The sequence below is a fragment of the Ursus maritimus genome, unplaced genomic scaffold (genome assembly GCF_017311325.1).
Source record: "Ursus maritimus isolate PB19 unplaced genomic scaffold, ASM1731132v1 scaffold_4, whole genome shotgun sequence".
NCBI classification, from domain to species: domain Eukaryota; kingdom Metazoa; phylum Chordata; class Mammalia; order Carnivora; family Ursidae; genus Ursus; species Ursus maritimus.
Window position 1 is genome coordinate 30,608,734 of NW_024426552.1, and position 19,016 is coordinate 30,627,749.

General features: G+C 35.1%; 1 protein-coding gene across 1 annotated transcript in view; it reads right to left on the reverse strand.

Annotated features, from left to right (window-relative positions):
• The window catches only part of ROBO1 (roundabout guidance receptor 1), a 391,889-nt gene that overhangs the window by 301,780 nt on the left and 71,093 nt on the right, over positions 1-19,016 (reverse strand). The gene's annotated exons all lie outside the window — the stretch shown is intronic.

Sequence of the window (19,016 nt, forward strand, 5' to 3'; positions counted from 1 at the left end):
TTTTTTTTTTTTTTTTAAGATTTTATTTTTAAGTAATCTCTACACCCAATGTGGGGATCAAACTCACAACCCCAAGATCAAGAGTCGCACACTCCTCCAGCTGAGCCAGCCAGGCACCCCAGGAATGCCCCTTCTGAAAGCGAGCTTATCATCCCTGCCAAACATGATAATGGCCTACACATACTCACTAATGTGCCCTGGGCACGCAAATCCACAACCCCAGGCTAAAAAACTGGAAAATGTCAATTAAAAAAAAAAATACACAAAGTCTCATGAAAAAGCATAATCCTGAAGAAAGGGTCATAGAAATGGTCATCAGAACTAATTAAATTTAAAACCCTCTCCATCACCCTCCTCTTCCTCTCCTCTATTTCTTTCTTTCAGATACTAAGATTGTACAGTTTAGCAAAAGCATAAGAAATATCAGAAATTCTGAAGACATCATTGATTAGTTAATAAAAATAACCCCCTTTTATCTGTACAATGCTTATCTCTGACCAGTCCAAATTGCTTTCCAATAGTTAACCAATTATGCAATTATTATGTAAGATAGCAAGTAGCATTGCCTATTAAGTCACAGAGGACAGGAGGTAGTATCAGTCCTGAGGCAAGTCCCAGAAAATCAATTCTGAGCATTAAACTTACATAACATTCATTCACCAAACATTTCAGAGACTTGCCAGGCATTGTTTTTGATCAGCAGTGATAGTGACAAGCTCCTTGTCCTCATGCAGCACAGATAGCAAGAAGGGAAATCAATGGTAAATATATATCATTAGTCACATGAGCCCAGCCCTGTCTTGTTTTTTGTCTGTTTGTTTCTTTGTTTGGGTTTTTTGCCAGTCATTTATTGTTAAAATGGAAAAGGACTGGATCAAGATCCCCTTTTCCCAGATGGTGCACATAGCATTGTAGGTTATCAATGGACAGATTCCATGTTCTTGAGCTGAAAGAGCAAACAAGTTCTGGGAGATGTGTGTAACTCTACTCTAAAGTAGCCCCCTCCTTTGTACCAAATCAAAAGCCTATTAAGGGGAGAAGAGATCATGGGATTGGGAATAGGGCGATAAGACAGAATCCCTTGTTCTAGAAGAAATTAACCCTCTTTCAAGCCATCTCGTCTGCTCATCAACTCAAGTTGCCTAAGAAATATGTTCTTCTAGGTCCTTGGCTTCTTCACCTCCATAAGCATCAGGAACTCAATAGCTTTCATTGTGAACTGACTGCCCAAGGTCGTCCAATATGTGACTGACAGAAATAGTCCCATGAAGTAGGGGCTTGACCTGTTTTCTGGGGTTTTAGTGTCCTGTATTTTCAAATTGGTAAATATTTACAACAGCTACATGTTATATATTTCATATTATAGGAAGCTGGGAGGAGGAGGTGATTTTTAATTTAATCCACTCTGTTCCTAAGCCAAAAAAAGAAATTTTATTTACACATTATAAAATATATTATTTCATAAACTGAGGAAATGGTGCTTGGAATAATAAAATAGGGAGTGATTATAAAGATGTGTATACTCAAGTTTTCTAATGTACACTTAGCATCTTAAGATGTGACACTGTTACGTCTAAACTTGAATCTGTAAAATAATTTCAAATTAAATATTAATCAAAGGTACAATTCTACCAAATCAATTTCATGCATTGCCATTTTGAAGGATGAAGGCAAACTGAAGTATAAATTATTTATAAGAAAAAATAAGCCACAATAACATTGAGCTAATTAACACAGTAACTGTAGCATTTCAGGGCAAGAATAGAGGAAGAGGATTTCTTTGTTCATATTTTTCCTAGCCAAAATTTCATGAATAAATCATATGCTTCAACCCTATTTTTAAGAATCTAAAGAAGATTTGAATCTGACATTTTTTAAACATTAAGAAAGAGCTTTAACTGAATCCATAATAGCATATAAAAATATTTCCTCAATTTGTGTGTGTGTGTGTGTATGAGTTTGACTATGTGTGTATACTTTCTGACTTCAGTAAAAATCCTTTTAAAATTGGAACCACTTTCAGTGCAGCCACTATGGAAAACAGTATGGAGGTTCCTCAAAAAATTAAAAATAGAACAACAGCAATTCAAATTCCAGGTATTTATGAAGGAAATGAAATTGCTACCTCGAAAAAATACCTGCATTCCTATGTTCACTTCAGCATGATTTACAATGGCCAAGACATGGGAAAAAACTATGAATGAACAAGTAAAATAAATACAGGGTATGTTTGTATGAGTGTGTGTATGTGTGGTGTGTGTGTTTGTGTATTTCCACACACATGCAATGGAATATTGTTCAGCCATAAAAAGGAGGGAAATCCTGTCGTACGGAACAGCCTGGATAGATCTTGAGGGCATTATGTTAAGTGAAATAAATCAGACAGAGAAAGACAAATCAAATTCACAGATACAGGGAAGAGATTAAGGGATACTAGAAGTGGAACAGATTAAGGGGTACTAGAGGTGGGGTGATGAGAGGGGTGGGGGAGTTAGATAAAGCTGGTCAAAAACTATAAACCTCCAGTTATTAGATAAATAAGTCCTAGGAGTGCAAGGTACAGCATGGTGACTATAGTGACCAACACTGTATTGCCTATTTGAAAGTTGCTGAGGGAGTAGATCTTAAAAGTTCTCATCATAAGTGGGGTGTCTGGGTGGCTCATTCAGTTAAGCGTCTGCCTTCCACTCAGGTCATGATCTCAGGGTCCTGGGATTGAGCCCCGCATCCAGCTCCCTGCTTCTCCCTCTCCATGCTCAGCAGGGAAGCTGTTTCTCCCTCTCTCTCTGCCTCTCCCCACTGCTTGTGCTCTCTCTCTCTCCTTCAAATAAACAAAATCTTTTAAAAAAAAGTTCTCATCACAAGAAAAAATATTATATGTAGTGAAAGATGTTAGCTAAACTTACTGTGGTAAACATTTTGCAATATATACATGTATCAAATCATTATGTTGTATACCTAAAAGCAATAAAATTTTATACGTCCATTATATCTCAATAAAATTAATTAGTTAGTTAAATTGAAACCATTTCACTCAAATTAACTCTTTCCATCCACTGTTATAGGCTTAGAAAGTGGTTATCAGCATAACTGAGTCAGTTAAAAGAAGTACCAACATAAAGGACTGTGTCCTTCTATACTCTCGGCTTTCTGTCTTACTTTAAGAAGAAGCAGAAAGAATGTTCTCAAATTTTAAAATATTTAACATGTCTCTTATACTTACATGAAAATTACGTATATTTTTAAATATTCATATTAAATCTTCATAGCAATGTTTTTATTTCATTAATTTTTAAATCTAACATTATAAGAGAAAAATCTGAATTCTGAAGTTTTTGGAAAGATTCTCTGTGATCATGCGTCATAACTGATGTTCAAGCAGTATATATTAGATTAGTAATGCAAACACTGGAATAAAATTTTACGCTATACATTTAAATACAAATGTTCCACAAAAATTATCTAACAATGTAGGGGGAAAATGATGCTTATTTCTACTGAAGAATATTCATAGCCATTTCTTTTTCAATATCCCTGCACAGTATTCACTACTTAGTATAAATTCTGAAACTTAATTTCATTCTATTGAGGATATATTAAATTTCATAGTCGGAGCTAATGATCAGAATATGGTATTAAATAAATGAATGTTGTACTTGAAACTTTTCCAAAAAATTAGCTGAGATGTATAATCATAGACTTGACTTGTCATTGGAGTTGATTCTAGGGAAAAAAGTTTCAAAATAGGGAGAGGAAAAAAAAAGAGAGGCATAAAACACACCAAGTTAAAAAATACAGATAATCTCTTGTTTCTGCTGGGGAAACAAAATGCCAAAATAATTGCACATTAGCACCTTTGGATATAAAGAAAACATTTTTTTCATTATTGTTGGTTGGTTGGTGGGGATCATTATATAGAATTGTGTCCTGATGGCGATTTAGTAATAACACACCATCTTGACCTGTACTAGATACAAGTTACACAGTGTTTACAATTAAGTGGTAAATACTGACAATCTAACTACAATACAGGAGTAATATACTGTGATAGAGGAATATAGAGAGGTGTGAGTAAGGTTATCCTTCATGTGATAGTGGAAAGGTAAGATACACAGAAAAGGAGGCCAAGAGTAAATGATGCCTCTTCTGAGCTCTGAAACAATAAATACTTTTTTCCAGACCAAAGGGATGGGGTAAGGAGAATGTGAGTTCTAGGCCACAAGGCCAGGATCACACTGATCCCTGCAAATCATTTTAGAGTGTAGACTTTAGGGACATTCAAGAACCTGAGTGAGCAACAAAGAGTGATTCTTGCAAGGCATTTTAAAGAGTTTAGACTAGTGGCACCTGGGTGGTGCAGTTGGTTAAGTGTCTGCCTTTGGCTCAGGTCATGATCCTGGGCTCCTAGGATAGAGCTGGGTCCTGGGATCAAGCCCTGGGCTGGGCTCCCTGCTCAGTGGGGAGTCTGCTTCTCCTTCTCCTTCTGCCCCTCCCCACCCACTCGAGCTCTCTCTCTGTCTCATACTCTCTCAAATAAATAAATAAAATCTTTAAAAAATAATAAAAAGTGTAGACTTTAAGGGCATTGAGAATCTCTGAGTGAACAATCAAGAGGGACAGAACAGATTTTTACTTGCAAAAGAGTATTACAGTCATCTAGGTAAGAAATGATGATGACACTAATTAGAAGACTAGTGGGGGGGGGCAGAGATAAGTGGAAAAATTCTAAAGCTATTGGACAAATCATCAGCAAGACCTGAGGATCAACTGATGTGAACAGACAGAAAGAAAGGAAGAAAGAATTAAGAATTAAGCTCCGGTTTCTGGTCTGGAAGGCAGGATGGAAAGCAGTATCCCTTTCATAGTCAGAAAAAAATAGAGGAAAGGCAGGGATGGAATGGAAGACGGAAAGTCTCATATTGGACATTTGAGCTGGAGGTACTACCAGGACCTCCAAATGGAGCTGGGTATAGAGGTCCAGTCTGGGGAGAAGAAAACAGGGACTAAATCTGGACGATAGTTCTGCCTGAATCCGAAGAGGTAGGTGTGATCATCCAGGGTAAGCCACAGAGTAAGAGTAAAAAAAAAAAAAAGAAAAAAGAAGAAGAAAGAAGAAAGAAAAAAAAAGAAAAGGAGGAAGAAGGAAGAAAGAAGAAAGAAGAAAGAAGAAAGAAGAAAGAAGAAAGAAGAAGAAGATATCTTCCTGGAATGTTAACATTTCAACTATAAGCCAAGACTCAGCCAGGCAAGTAAGAAGAAAATATTAGCACGTAGGTGGTGGATCTTGCTAATTGCCTACTAAACATCTATTCTCTGTTCTTCCTTTCAACAAATACCAGATTTTGTTTGGGGAAGAAGTGCATTGGTTAAAAACATCTCTCTTGCTAAAAAGAAAGCTATAGTCTTCAAGGTGCCCCCAGGACAGCAAACCAAGACTTAACTACAGTTTCAACCTCTCCAGGAATGGAATTCTAAGTCAATAAATCTGAAATTTTCTGGTCAGCACCAGTGAGGTAATCTGGCACAGGGACCCTCTCCATTCCCCCAAAGGAAGATGAGGTAGTGTGTATGATGAGACCCCTTGTCCTTCCCCCCCTAATGGAAGGTGACCTTGCTAGAAACAATCCTTTCTTTTCTTTTGCTGATAACTACTGGCCTCACCCTCTTTCCTATAAAAACCTTCCATTTGTTGTTCCAACTCTTAGGTGCATCTTTCTACTCACCATGTGGGATGCTTCCTGATTCATAAATCACTTAATAAAGTCAATTAGATCTTCACATTTACTCCTTTGAGTTTTGTTTTTTAACACTAGCCATCTTTGAAACTAAAGGTAGCCATGTGACATAGTTCTAGGCAAGGAAATGTAATAGAATTCTATTGGGTGAGATTTCCAGAAATTTATTGTTGTCCTGATTTTTTTTAAAAGGGGGAGGGGAGCTGCTGATTTTCTACATTCCTCCGTCTACGACAGCACAGAAAGATGACATTGAGAGGTACAGCCATCACCTTGTAACCACAAGGAAGAAAACCACATACTAAGGCTGACAGAACAGAAAAATAGAAGGAGGCTAGATTCTTGATGGCTTCTTGGAGCTGCCATACTTTTACTGTACATCCTTCTTCCAGAATCAAATTTAAACCTGTCTGTTAAATTGCCTGACTTTAGTTACACGCAGTAGGATGTAATGCAGATCTAGCTGGGTGCCATGAAATTCTGGGAAAGCGAACATTTCGCAAAAGAGGTCAATTGTGTCAAATGCTTGCAAGGTAAATTATATCCATTATGGAAAGCAAAGTTTAGAAAGCTGAGGTCAAGACTATTAACAGTAACAGGATATTAGTGAGAGAGAAGGGTAAGGCCACACACAGTGCTAAGCGCCTCTTTGCAGAGTTTTGGGAAAGCACCATATTTGAATTGTCTATGTTTGGAGTATTGACTGGATCCCTGTTATAGGCTTCAACATACTGATGTAGAAGAAAACATTGCTGGAAGAAACAAAAATAGAAATGGAATAGTACATTATATTCTTACTCTTATGTTCTTGAAACAAAGGACCATGTAGATAAATAACCACCAACCTGGACGGGAGATACACAGACACTTTTGCAATTGTATGTCCACCCATAAGATGCCAAATACTAATTTTTACCCAAAATGCATTCTGATAAAACAATTTATTTTCTAAAAAAATATTTTGGCATTCCATATAAATGTGGGAACTGTAGTAATTTAGATCCCCTACTCATGCTTCATAGAATTCATTAATATTTTAAAACCTCTAAAGTCTTACAGAAAAGAGATATGTGTAGAAGTTTGTTTAAGGACTTATTTTACAAATTATTATTTAACAGCTTACAGAAATACTTCACTGGAACATATGTTGAGAAAAGCCACAATGAAATATTTAAATGCTAACCACGCCAATGAAAATAACTTTATAAACCCTCAAAAATATATTTATCATAAACGACATACCATGCACTGATATATGAAGACGATACATCATTTTACAAATATTTATATGGATTTTAAGTACATTTATGTATGAGAGGATGGCTGACTCTGGGAATGAAAAACTCATTCTGAATGTAACCATTTATGGCATGAGTTTGTCAGCCTTCACTTACCTGCAATAGAGAGAGGCATCCTTTGGAACCATAGAAAAGGCAGGAGCACCCCTACCTAATAATGTGCCTAGCAGAGCAAATAGCTCATGATACAACAGATACCATGTATATACTGCTTTATCGACCAGCCACACTTCTAAGTACTTTGTATATATCAACTTATTTAATCCTTCTTAAACCTCTCTAAGGTAAGTAGAATTAATATCCCCTTTTCACAGGTGAGGTAAACTGAGGCATAAAGAGGTTAAGTAAATTCATCAAGGTCATAGAGCTATGCTACATGAATTCAATTGAATTTGTTGAGAACAAATTATAAATGTACAAATTATATATGTACAAATATATATATCTATATACAAAATACATATATGTATACATATATACAAAGTACATATGTGCAAATGTTATTTGTAACTTGTAAAGAGTGTCCATAATGTACTCTGTGGATAAAAACCATTGTACAAGGTTAAGAGAGCCCATTACATTCAGACAACACAAACTCTTCTTGGAATAGATCATAAGAAATGTATGGTTATTCACCTGGGGTTGATGATTAAAATTTTGAAGAAGGCTTAATTAATCAACATAATTCAGAAAGAACAGAGACTTCAGTGGTGACTAGTTGAAGGAAGGGAGGGAGAGAAAGAAAGAAAAGAAGGAAAGAAAGAACAGAAAACTGTTAAGGAATTTTTATTGCCTCCCAGTGTTACAGAGTATGACCACAGAATTCTGAGTTTCTTCAAGATTTTAGTTTCTGATGATTTAGGCAAAAGATGAGAGGACAGGAGTTAAAGGCAGCTGTCAACATGTTCTCAGTCCACTGACCACAAAAAATATTTTCTCCTCTCCTGTGGAATTTTGGCTCTTTGCTACTTTCTTTCCTGAGATGCTCCCAAAGGAAAATACACTATAATCATATTTTCCAAGAATTCCCTTAAGCAAGATTCAACAAGGTTACAACCTGTCCTACACTCTCATTTTAGAACTAAGGGAAGTCACTTGGGTAAGCTATGACAAGCGCTGAGTTATGTGGTCAAAATGCTCTCAGTACCCTTCCACATCACAGACTCCGAATCCATTTTCTGGTGTCTGACAGAGATAAGAATCTGATAAAGTGGTAACTTAATGTGACTCAATCTAGATAAAGTATAGTATTATGTGGAAAAGATATACAGGGTGATGGAGAGGAAGAGACTGAGAAAGAATATAAATCCTTGGGGGGGGGAGGGATGTCCTTTCCCATTTTCATTTTAACTTTCTGGCTTTTCTTCTAAGTTTTACTCCATCATTTACTGGATAAGATTAAAAATGTCCCCATTCAGGCATACTAAATAACTTGGTCATAAACTTTTATTTCTCTTGACAAGTGCAAAATGTCATAGGCGCTATTAAAACTTCAATTTAGACCTTAGGTTAAATACGACTTAAAATGTTACTATAGCTACAATTTCCACTTTGGAAATACTAAGGGACTGAGATTAGAAACTGTTTTATACTCAGAAACCTAAATTAAACATCAGGTATAATTTATTAAAAATTAGGCCCCACTTAATAACTATCTTCAAACATATGAGCTGCTATACTAAAAAAAATGGCTTTTCTATTATCATTTAGCATATAAAATGAAGGAAAGACTTCCACAGCATAGGATTTAAGTAAATTAAAGTAACAACTTGTGTTAACACATGCTGCTGCATGTAAGGGGTACTGATGATAGAGGGTAGATAATCTTTGGCTCTGAACCTCTTTTAATACAACAAATGGTCTTTAGATAATTGTAGACTGAAAGTCAGAGGAATGGATTAAATGACTTGCAAAAGACCCTTCCAGCATGGTTCTATTCTTATTAATAAATTTCAGAGTTTCCATAGTTTTCATTTTAGAAAATGTAAAGTTAAAGTAGCTATAAATATAGCATTTCACTTTTGGATTATGTTAAGTAAATACAGCCTTCCATGAATTTATATAAAAACACCTAAGATAGAGTTTGTGTACTACTTTTTTTGATCAACAATGTTATGCATACTGATAAAGTTTTGATTATTCTGTTCTTTGCTTCATATCCCACTATCTGCAAATACTCGTACATAGTAAACATTGTCTTCCTTCTCCACCCAGGCTAATGTATATTTCTCTACTCTTTCAAGTTTAATCCTTACCATAACTACACCCCCGCAACCCTCAGCACATTCTCTCTCTACTTCTCTTCTGTCTGCATCTCTCTTGCCCTTTCCCCTTGTTTGTCTTGCTTTCTCTCTCTCCTCTACCTTCTCCCCTCTCCCTCACCCTCTCTGTCTCTGTCTCTGAGTTTCTCTCCAAGTTACTCTGGATGTGCCTCCTTTGTGTCCTCCTGCACTTTTCTTTCTGTGTATTTCCGTCTCTCCATCTGCCCCTTGACTTGCTATTTCTACTAGTCTCCTATATATCCTTCTCCACTTTCCCCTGCCCTCACTCCTGGTTTAGAAACCCAGGGTAATTCAAATTCACCAAAAATCTTGTTCTTAGTTATTTCTCTTTTTTAAAAAATCACCCACATTAGGTTTGCATTCCAAAAGGTTTTCTTGGTTCTAGGGGATGAGTAGGGGTCTATGAACTCCAGTCTAGCACGATGTATACCACTGCCTCTCAAATTTGAATTTGCATGAGTTACATTGTAATACTATTAAAATACAGGGTCTGATTCAGCATCTCTCACTTGCTTCCAGGTAATGCCCACACTGCTGGTTCCCAGCCACGCTTTGAGGAGAAGCCTCCAGCTGCTGCCCATAACCCACCCAATCCTTCCCTCACCCGAGTTTGCTTCTCTCACATGGCTAGACACAACATTACTATCCATATGGGTTTCTTCTCTTTCTTATCACTCTCTTGCCTACATATTGCAGTGTCAAGATTTCCATTGGTTTTTACATCTTAATTTTAACTAAGCTTTTTTTAAAAAAATTGATTAACCACAAACTAAAGCCTAAGATTGTAATAAGAAACTTGAAACATTATGCTGTAATTTCCCTTCGATTTCTCATCAAATTTGTTTCTAATTTAAATATAAATCTACTGGACTATAATAGCTTTACAGAGAATATATAGATTACCGGTAAGGTACAAGAATGCAAATATTTCTGTTACAGAATACTTATTTTGTGTATTTTTTCCCTATCCAGAAAGAAACAGAGAAAGTAAAGATACTTAGGTCTTATTCTGCATTTGTAGATTTTCTTGAGGGAACTTCAGAAAACCCCTTCAGGTACTGCTAAATTTCCTAAGTAATGTTATCCCCAGAAGAGCTTCTTAAATATTCCAGAACCTTGAAAGAAAGAAAAACTCCCAGGGAAATAGTACCTGATGACTGCATTCTAAGAACTGTGCTTTCAAATGAGTGTTGGAGATCCTGTGAACTGCTTGACTTTACAAAGAAATTGTGTGGGGAATGAGTGAAAATGATAGATTAGACTGCACCTTGAAGTGGCATTATGACACTCTATCATGTTCATCACACATGGAATAAAACCCTTCTGAGTTACACACCAGACCACTTCACCTGCAATGTGCCAGGAATGGTACTAGGCACTTGGGTCATGGCATGGTTCCATCTTGAGATGACTGTAAGGTAGTGACCAGTGGAACAGGAAAGTAAGCATATTGCAGGCTGAGATAAAAGAGGAAAACACAATTTCTAGGGATCGTGATGGGCTGCAGCATACTGATCTATAGTCAGCCACTCAAAGATAACATCACCTAAACTCTCAATCCCATCTGCATGGTCATAGACTTGACCTTAACTTTGCAATTACCAGTAACTGTATCTCGCAAAATTTCAACCTCTACTGTCTCACCCTTCAGAATTAAGCCAAGTCTTCAAACCTTGGATCCTTCAATCCTTCAATCCTAAATTGATTCCTTGCTTTTCTCTTCATCTCCATTACTACCACCTGCTTCACTGGCATCATCTTCTGCCTGGAATACTGCAGGAGCTTCCTAATTGGTCTCCCCCAGTCATTCCACAACTCATTCGCTATGCATACAGTATTCAAGTATCACATGAGTCATAAAGTATAAATCAGATTATGCCACCTCCACTATTGCCCCAAAACCTTCTGTGGTTCTCATTGCACTGAACATACAATCCAACATTATTAACCTGGTAACGGGACCCTGCATGATCCAGACCCCACCTATTTCCTTAGCTGTCTCCCTTACTCATATGCCATACCAACCATCTTTCATTTTCTCAAATATGCCCAAGTCCATCATTTTCTTATGGCCTTTTAAATGTACTGTTCTATCTACCTGAAATGCTTTTTCTTTTACTCTGTGTTTTGGTAACATCTTGTACTTCAGTTCTCAGTTTGACCCCAATTCTTCCTGGCATTTGTCACAATTTTTAACCATAACGTTATTTGTATATTAGTTGCTTATTTTCTGTCCTCATTCTTTCTCCCCATTGTATTGTAATTTCCATGAAGGCAGAAACCAGTTCTTTTTTTTTTTCACCACTGAATAGCTAGAACTAAGCAGAATGCCTAGAAAGAGTCATTTTTTTTTTTAAGATTTTATTTATTTATTTGACAGAGATAGCCAGCGAGAGAGGGAACACAAGCAGGGGGAGTGGGAGAGGAAGAAGCAGGCTCATAGCGGAGGAGCCTGATGTGGGGCTCGATCCCATAACACCGGGATCACGCCCTGAGCCGAAGGCAGGCGCCCGACCGCTGTGCCACTCAGGCGCCCCTAGAAAGAGTCATTTTGGAAAGGAAAATAAAATCTTTTTTTTATAAACTGTATTTTGGTATTTTTCACATATTTATTTAATTTCCGGCTTTAAAAACAACATTTTTAATGTCCACTTTGGGTAACAAAGAAACAGAGAACGTTTACACCCCCAAAAACATTCAACAGAATTTTATTTTAACCTGACAAAAAAAGTTTAAATTGATAATTAATGACAGCTTAAGCTAATTTATATTGTATTAATTAAAATTAGGGACACCTGAGTGACTCAAGTCAGTTGCATGTCCAACCCTTGATCTCAGCTCAAGTCTTGATCCCAGGGTCATGAGTTCAAGCCCTGCAAGGGGCTCCACACCCAGTGTGGAGCTTACTTTAAAAAATAAATAAATAAAAATAAAAAATCTTAAAATTCATTATACTAAGAAGTTTTAGGTATGTTTTATTAAATAAATTTGTCACTTGTTTTAAAATACATACAAATGATTCTCAAGCTGGTCTGTGTATGCAGGAAAAACTTCTAGCATTTAAGTCAAAAGTAAATTAGGAGGATTAAAAGGAGGAGTGATATGATGATAAGATTAGAGAAGTAAGCAGAACTATTTTGTTATTTTAATATTTTTGACAAACAGTACTGTTGAAAGGAGGAGACACTGCCAAGAATTTCCCATAAATAACTAAATATTGAATTTATTTTCTGGAAGCCTTAAGGGGCTTTATATCTAAGCATCAACTAGTGTTGAAATAATCATCTTAGTATTTTTCAACACATATGAACACCATCTACTTTTTGAGAAAATAAAAGGAGTGGCTCATGAGACTGGTAATGGTATATGTAACCTCTAACCCCATAATTACTAGCCTGAATCTTGTCCAGGATGGTGTCTCTAGTAATATTCAGCAGAAGTAAGTTGTTTTGTAGCATCCAATCTGAAGAGCTAAACTTTTCCTATTAGTCTTTATGACGTAGATATATCCAATGCCTTTTTTGTCCACCTAAGATTGAATAATGATTGAATAGTGAATAGTTTTCCCCAGAGCATGTATAGGGACCTTAAAGTATCTAAAAGGATATCTACCCAACTTTCAACAGTAGTTAACTCTTGGTGATGAGATTACAAGAACATGTACAGTATTATCACAAATAAAATTCAATTTTCTGAAGTTATATAAAAATGATCTCTGTAAGCTTATTAATCACCTTCATTAACCTGCGGTTGGTAGTAAAGGAAAAGAAATGCATAATGTGCCTCTACTCTTACGATCATTCTACAAATCTACTAAAGATTAATAGATAACAGTTACGTGAGAAAAAGGAAAAACATAAAAAGTTTGCTGGAGAAGTCAACTGAACATAGACCTTGAACAGTGTTTAACTAGTAGGGGTTTTAAGGCAGAATATAACCTGTTGGTTATTTGTGAATAAATAATACATTCTCTAACAGAGCCAACTCCCCTAACACCCACACTCAAATGGTCTGCAAACTTTGCCCCGTCTTCTACTAAAATGCCCATTGAAACTCAAAATTTCTCTTTATGCCTATCGTCACTGTTATCTCTCAGGGGTCCATCTCTTCATGGATTATGAAATACAGGTTTCTGCCTTCATAGTTCATACTAATACTCTTTGAAAAGACAAAACCAAAGAGAGAGAGAGAGAGAGAGAGAAAGAATTGTTATGTTCTTTCAAAAGAAAATGGCCACTATCTTCTCTCTTAATGTAATAACTAAAGGATGCTGCTTTTACTTTTCCCAACAAATAAAGAATTCCACACACACATGATATTCACTTGAAGGTATAATGTGTCTATACTTGATTTATGACACAATTTAAACCTAACATCTGGATGCAACGAGTGATCTGACGGGCCTGCTACTTCTGTAATCATGGAGATTACAGAACTTTTTCCCCTGATTTTCTGATTTTTATTTCTCAGTGACTTAATACGATAAAATAACTATAAACCCAATAACAAAAATCTAAAGATAATCATTAAAGGCAGGTATGGATTATTGTGTCTCCCTCCCCCAAATAAATATGTTTAAGTCTTAATCCCCAGTGGGATGGGATTTGGAGATGGGGACTTTAAGTGGTAATTTGGGTTGGATGTGTTCATGGGCATGGAGCCCCCAGGATGGGACTGGTGTCCTTACACTGGGATAAAAAGACCAGAGCCCTCTCTTTACCATGGGAGGAAACCAAGAAAAGAACTTTCACCAGAACCTGACCATGTTGGCACCCTGATCTCCAACTTCCCAGCCTCCAGAAATAAAGAAATGTTTGTTAAGCCATCAAGTACATGGTATTCTTTCTATAGCAGCACAAGCCGAGGAAGATAGACAACAACAAAAGAATATATTCGACTGATAGTAAAAACTCAAGAGTTTAGTAACCATAATCATGTCATAGAACTTAGCAATGCTGCCTCTTTACTTACATGAACAAATACATAAATTTAATCAGAAAAAATATGAATGTTATCCCAACTGTGAAAGTTATAAAACTGAATTTTTTCATTTGTCCCTGAAAGAAAAATGATTTGAATTCACACTATTGCATGTCCTGCATTAGTACTGAAGACTTTCAGGTAAAGCTAAATTTCTCATACCACTGATTTCCAAATTCAAGGTGGAATTTAATATATTCAACACATTTTTTACTTAACCAGAAATTAATTTAAGAAAATTTACTTACTGAAGCAGTGTACTTATATTTTAGTATATTAATGCACATATCTTAAAATTTTAAATGAAGTGAGTCCACTTCCCAATCAGAAACATCAAATCCCCTTTATACAAAAATTAATCTTGGTGTTTGATGAAACAAGATAAAGAGGGAAAAAGTAATGAAAATAATAGCACCAATGATTAAATTTATGATTTATAATTTATGATTTATAATTATGTGCCAGTCACTGTGTTACACACTTTATATGCATAATTTCATTTAATCATGAATCAATTTTGGAACAAAGAATCATTTCATTTTAGAATATAAGTGTACCAGGAAGTCGAAAGATTTTTAAATCATTAAACTAAATGACTAACATTCTTCCTTTGAGTACTGAAAACAAAAATAAGATATAAAAAAGGTTTTAGAATGTGGTAAAAGCACTTGAAAATGGCTAGTTAAAAAAATAAAGCAAATGAAGTAGAGGAAATAATATTTTTAAATATGCAATATAAAGCAAATTCCATTTCAAAGATAAAAAGTCTATCAGGAAACAATGTGTATGTGTGTGTGCATATAAACTGTATAAATAATTCTAGTGTCTGATCATAATAGAGGTCAGATTGATTATGTGTGTGCACACAATCAATCAATCGATCAATCAATATTTTAAAATATAATGGCATATGCTACTTCCACCTGCTCATCTGAACCATTTCACCTCTAGGAGTAATCCTTCCATCTTCCAAGGTCCAGATTTTAGGAATACATTCTATTGTCCCTAGGTAAACACATGGCTACTTAGCATCCATGGTTAGTGTACTTTGTAATTTTACCCAAAGGAGGAAAATTGGATAAATCAAATTCTAAATCACTTTGATGTGTATCATTTAATAACAATAAAAGATCATGCTATATTGAAAGTAGTAGGAAAATATTACCTCAAAATATAAACATTTACCCCAGAGTAATTACTATTAAAATGTACTCCAGTTAATAAAATCTGAGAATACTTAATCTTTGATTAATTGGACAAAATGTTTGTTTTGTTTTGTTTTTTTTCCAGGAAAGATAGTTCCCCGGTTTTGCTGCTAAGACAGCTAGCAGATGTCTGCCTAGTCTGAAGGGAATTTCTTTTCCTCAAGAGAAAACAGCTTAAATAGGAAACAAATAGCCATATGCTAACTGGGCACTGCTTAGCAGATGACGTAGAGGGCCATGTTCTACAATGGAAAGCATGAGGGTCAGGGTTCAGATTAATTTTCCTTAAAATTCAATGCAATTACCCAAGATCAAATTACTTATTAAATATAAGTTGTGTCTAAGAACTGTGCTATCAATTTGTGCCAGGCACAAAATGGAGTTCTAAATTTAGTAAGGGATAATGTTGGGTACAGGAGAATGGAGAATAGACCCATAAAATATTTTCCTAAACATTTAGTAGACTCTTGAATAGAGCTAATACAAGACAAACAAGAAAATACCACTTGTAAGACCATTTTAGAAAGCTTAGTTTGAAACTGAATTAGATAAAGAGTAAAGTTTTCATAAATCTTAGAAACAATGAGCAATATCTCCGAAATTTTCCAATTTAATGTCCCCATCAAGATATAGCATTCTTGGTTTGCAAAGAGAAATAAGAATTAAAAAATAAATTTAAAAAATACATCTGTGATTAAAAATTCTTTTCCTTTACAGAGATAAACTTCCAAAAATTCCAGGAAACTCTAGTAAGGACCATCATATATTTCTCAGCATTCCAATTTTTAGACTTTATAATTGTGTGAGATAACTTTGTCATTGCATTGAAACTGAGATTTCAAGAACAAGGAATGCAGCTTTTACTACATGGCAAGGATCAGCACCAAAAGGCTGGCCAGTGCTTTTCACTGGGTCTAACCTGGTTATAACTGGGATTTAAATGGAAATAAAAAATAAACAATCCTAAAAATAGCCAATAAATGCTATCCTTTTGGTGTACTTTTTCAATTTCAATAAATATTAAAGACACAAAAGACACAGTTATTATCATTTCTGCACAGAAACTAAGGTTTTCAATGACATTCAATGTCTTTTTTTTTTTTTTTTTTCCAGTGTTTGAGAGATTGACAATTGTTAGGAACCGGGAAATCCAGTTGTTGTTACAGCTGTAAAACTTGGTTTAAAGGCAAATAAAACACAGATAAATGTTTTTAAAAGCATTACCAACAACTGTGCTGTGAAATCTGTGTTGCCTCTAGACACTTTTGTTAATGCTTTTACTTTGGGCTACAGTGTCACTAGGAAATTAGATGCAATCTTTGTCTTCCTGTGTCTTTGGGAAGGATAAGAATAGTTCTTATTGAACTTCTGGTACCTAAACTCAGAAAATGTGAAAAAAAAAATGTAGTAATATTTTCCAGGACAAAATAAAACCAAACTAGAACCATACTTTACAGATTTAACCCACAGCAAATATGGCACATGTTTCCCTGGACCTCCACCCTCAACCCCCACCTCCCAACCAACACACACAATCTGGTTATTCATGTAACACCCAAAAGGCAACTTTCCATTTTAGGACACAAACATATTTTAAAATGGTGAATTAACAGTAACCATTGCCTAAAATAAATACCTGAAATACAGGTTAACTATATCACTACATTTCTATTTGTAGTGCATTAAAGCCTGAATTTACTAAATAATTTTTTAAACACACAAAACCCATTTTAACTCCAGAGCACTGAATTTTTCCCATATAACTTAGGTTACAAAATAATATGATTTATCCAAATAAAAACACACTGTTTATTGTAATCTAACAAGTATAAAAACTGTTGAAAACAAACACTACTCAAACTTTTCTCAGGGTTTAGAATAATTATTATCATCACTAATAAAAAATCTTTATTATCAAACTATCCTTATGAATATCAAAATATGTGTGATAAATATACAATATACATTCTGCCTTTCTACATATATGAATTGTTAATGACTATGATCTTAAAGTATTGTTTCAAGTACCTTAGCTGAATTTTATTCAGCAAATTATAATATTCCCTTTTCTCCGGAGCTTGAAACGTTTTGGAGACATAATGAGAAATATCACACTATAATTTGAGATTTATGCATTCAGGGACTATGTATTAGAATATTTACTGATAAAAGTTATATAATGATCTTATGTCTGGCTTCAGTTCCTTGAAGGTGTATTTGTTGACTAAGACTGGAAAAGCTTTTCCCATAATGGACTCACAAGGTAATGGAATGTCTTGCTTAGAAAAAGAATTTAACTGGAAACTAATAATGTCTTTTAAAATAGCTACACAAAAGCCAGATCAGAAAAACACAGCTCTCTAAATCCCAGTGCATTAAGGGTATCTTGATCATCTAAAGTAAAACTAAAGGTGTTTTGAAAGGTGAGATCTAGAGGGTAAGCATTTAGATGTTCTATTCAAGTCTATAACCTTTTCTAAAAATTCTGGCAATGATCAGAATGCAAGTAGAGTAAGAAATAACACAGAAACACAATATGATCTCAGATATATATTTCTATTGGTACACATTTCATTTATAAGGAATTATAATTTCAGAGAATAAACAATTACTCTGTTTTTCCTTTGGATCTGCAATTTCTTATCTACCAAAAATAAGAGTTGGCCTAGGTCACCTACATCATTTTTCTTGATTCTTTATGTTTGTTTTCAAATGTTAATTTTATCTCCATAGGAAATCAGTATCTTAAATATAAACGGGTCAAAAGGTAGAAAGGTATTAATATCATACCCTGAAAGAAGACTGCACCAAAATATATATATTCTTCAATAAAAACATTTAAGCTTCTTTTGCCTGCACCACATCTAAATTTGGAGACAGAGAGAGAGAGAGAGAGAGAGAGAAAGAAAGAAAGAAAGAAAGAAAGAAAGAAAGAGAGAAAGAAAGATAGATAGATGAAGGGAGGGAGGGAGAAAGGAAGGAAGGGAGAAAGGGAGAGAGGGAGGGAGAGAAAAGTAGCCTGCTGCTGTGATTACAGCTTTTATACATCTCACTTATGTAGTTCTAAGATTTTCACTGAGAATCAAGGCAATAAGAGGAAGTACAATAAGTTTGTGATCAATTAAATGTGAAGAGAAATATAAATTTGAGTTTCAAGTAGATGTTTTAAAAAGGTGAGTGGCTAGTTCTGGCATAGTTTTAAATGGTTACTTTCATTTTTTATCTAAGTTTTATGCTCACGTTAGACATCTTTGGCATTCTCTCTTACCCTAAGTACTACATGGTCTATGAGGGCAATCAACTCATCTAGATTCTTGGGGACTGATTCCACACTAGTAACCTCATCAAGTTGGAAAATCTTTTTCTAAATTCCTCTCTATGTCTATAATTGCATAACTGTGGATCTATATATTCAGTTCTAGTTGAATATTAGAGATGATGTTAGAGATTGTGAAGCTGATTATATCGTTAAAATTTTGAACATAAATTGTATCAAAATACCAATCGTCTTGGAAA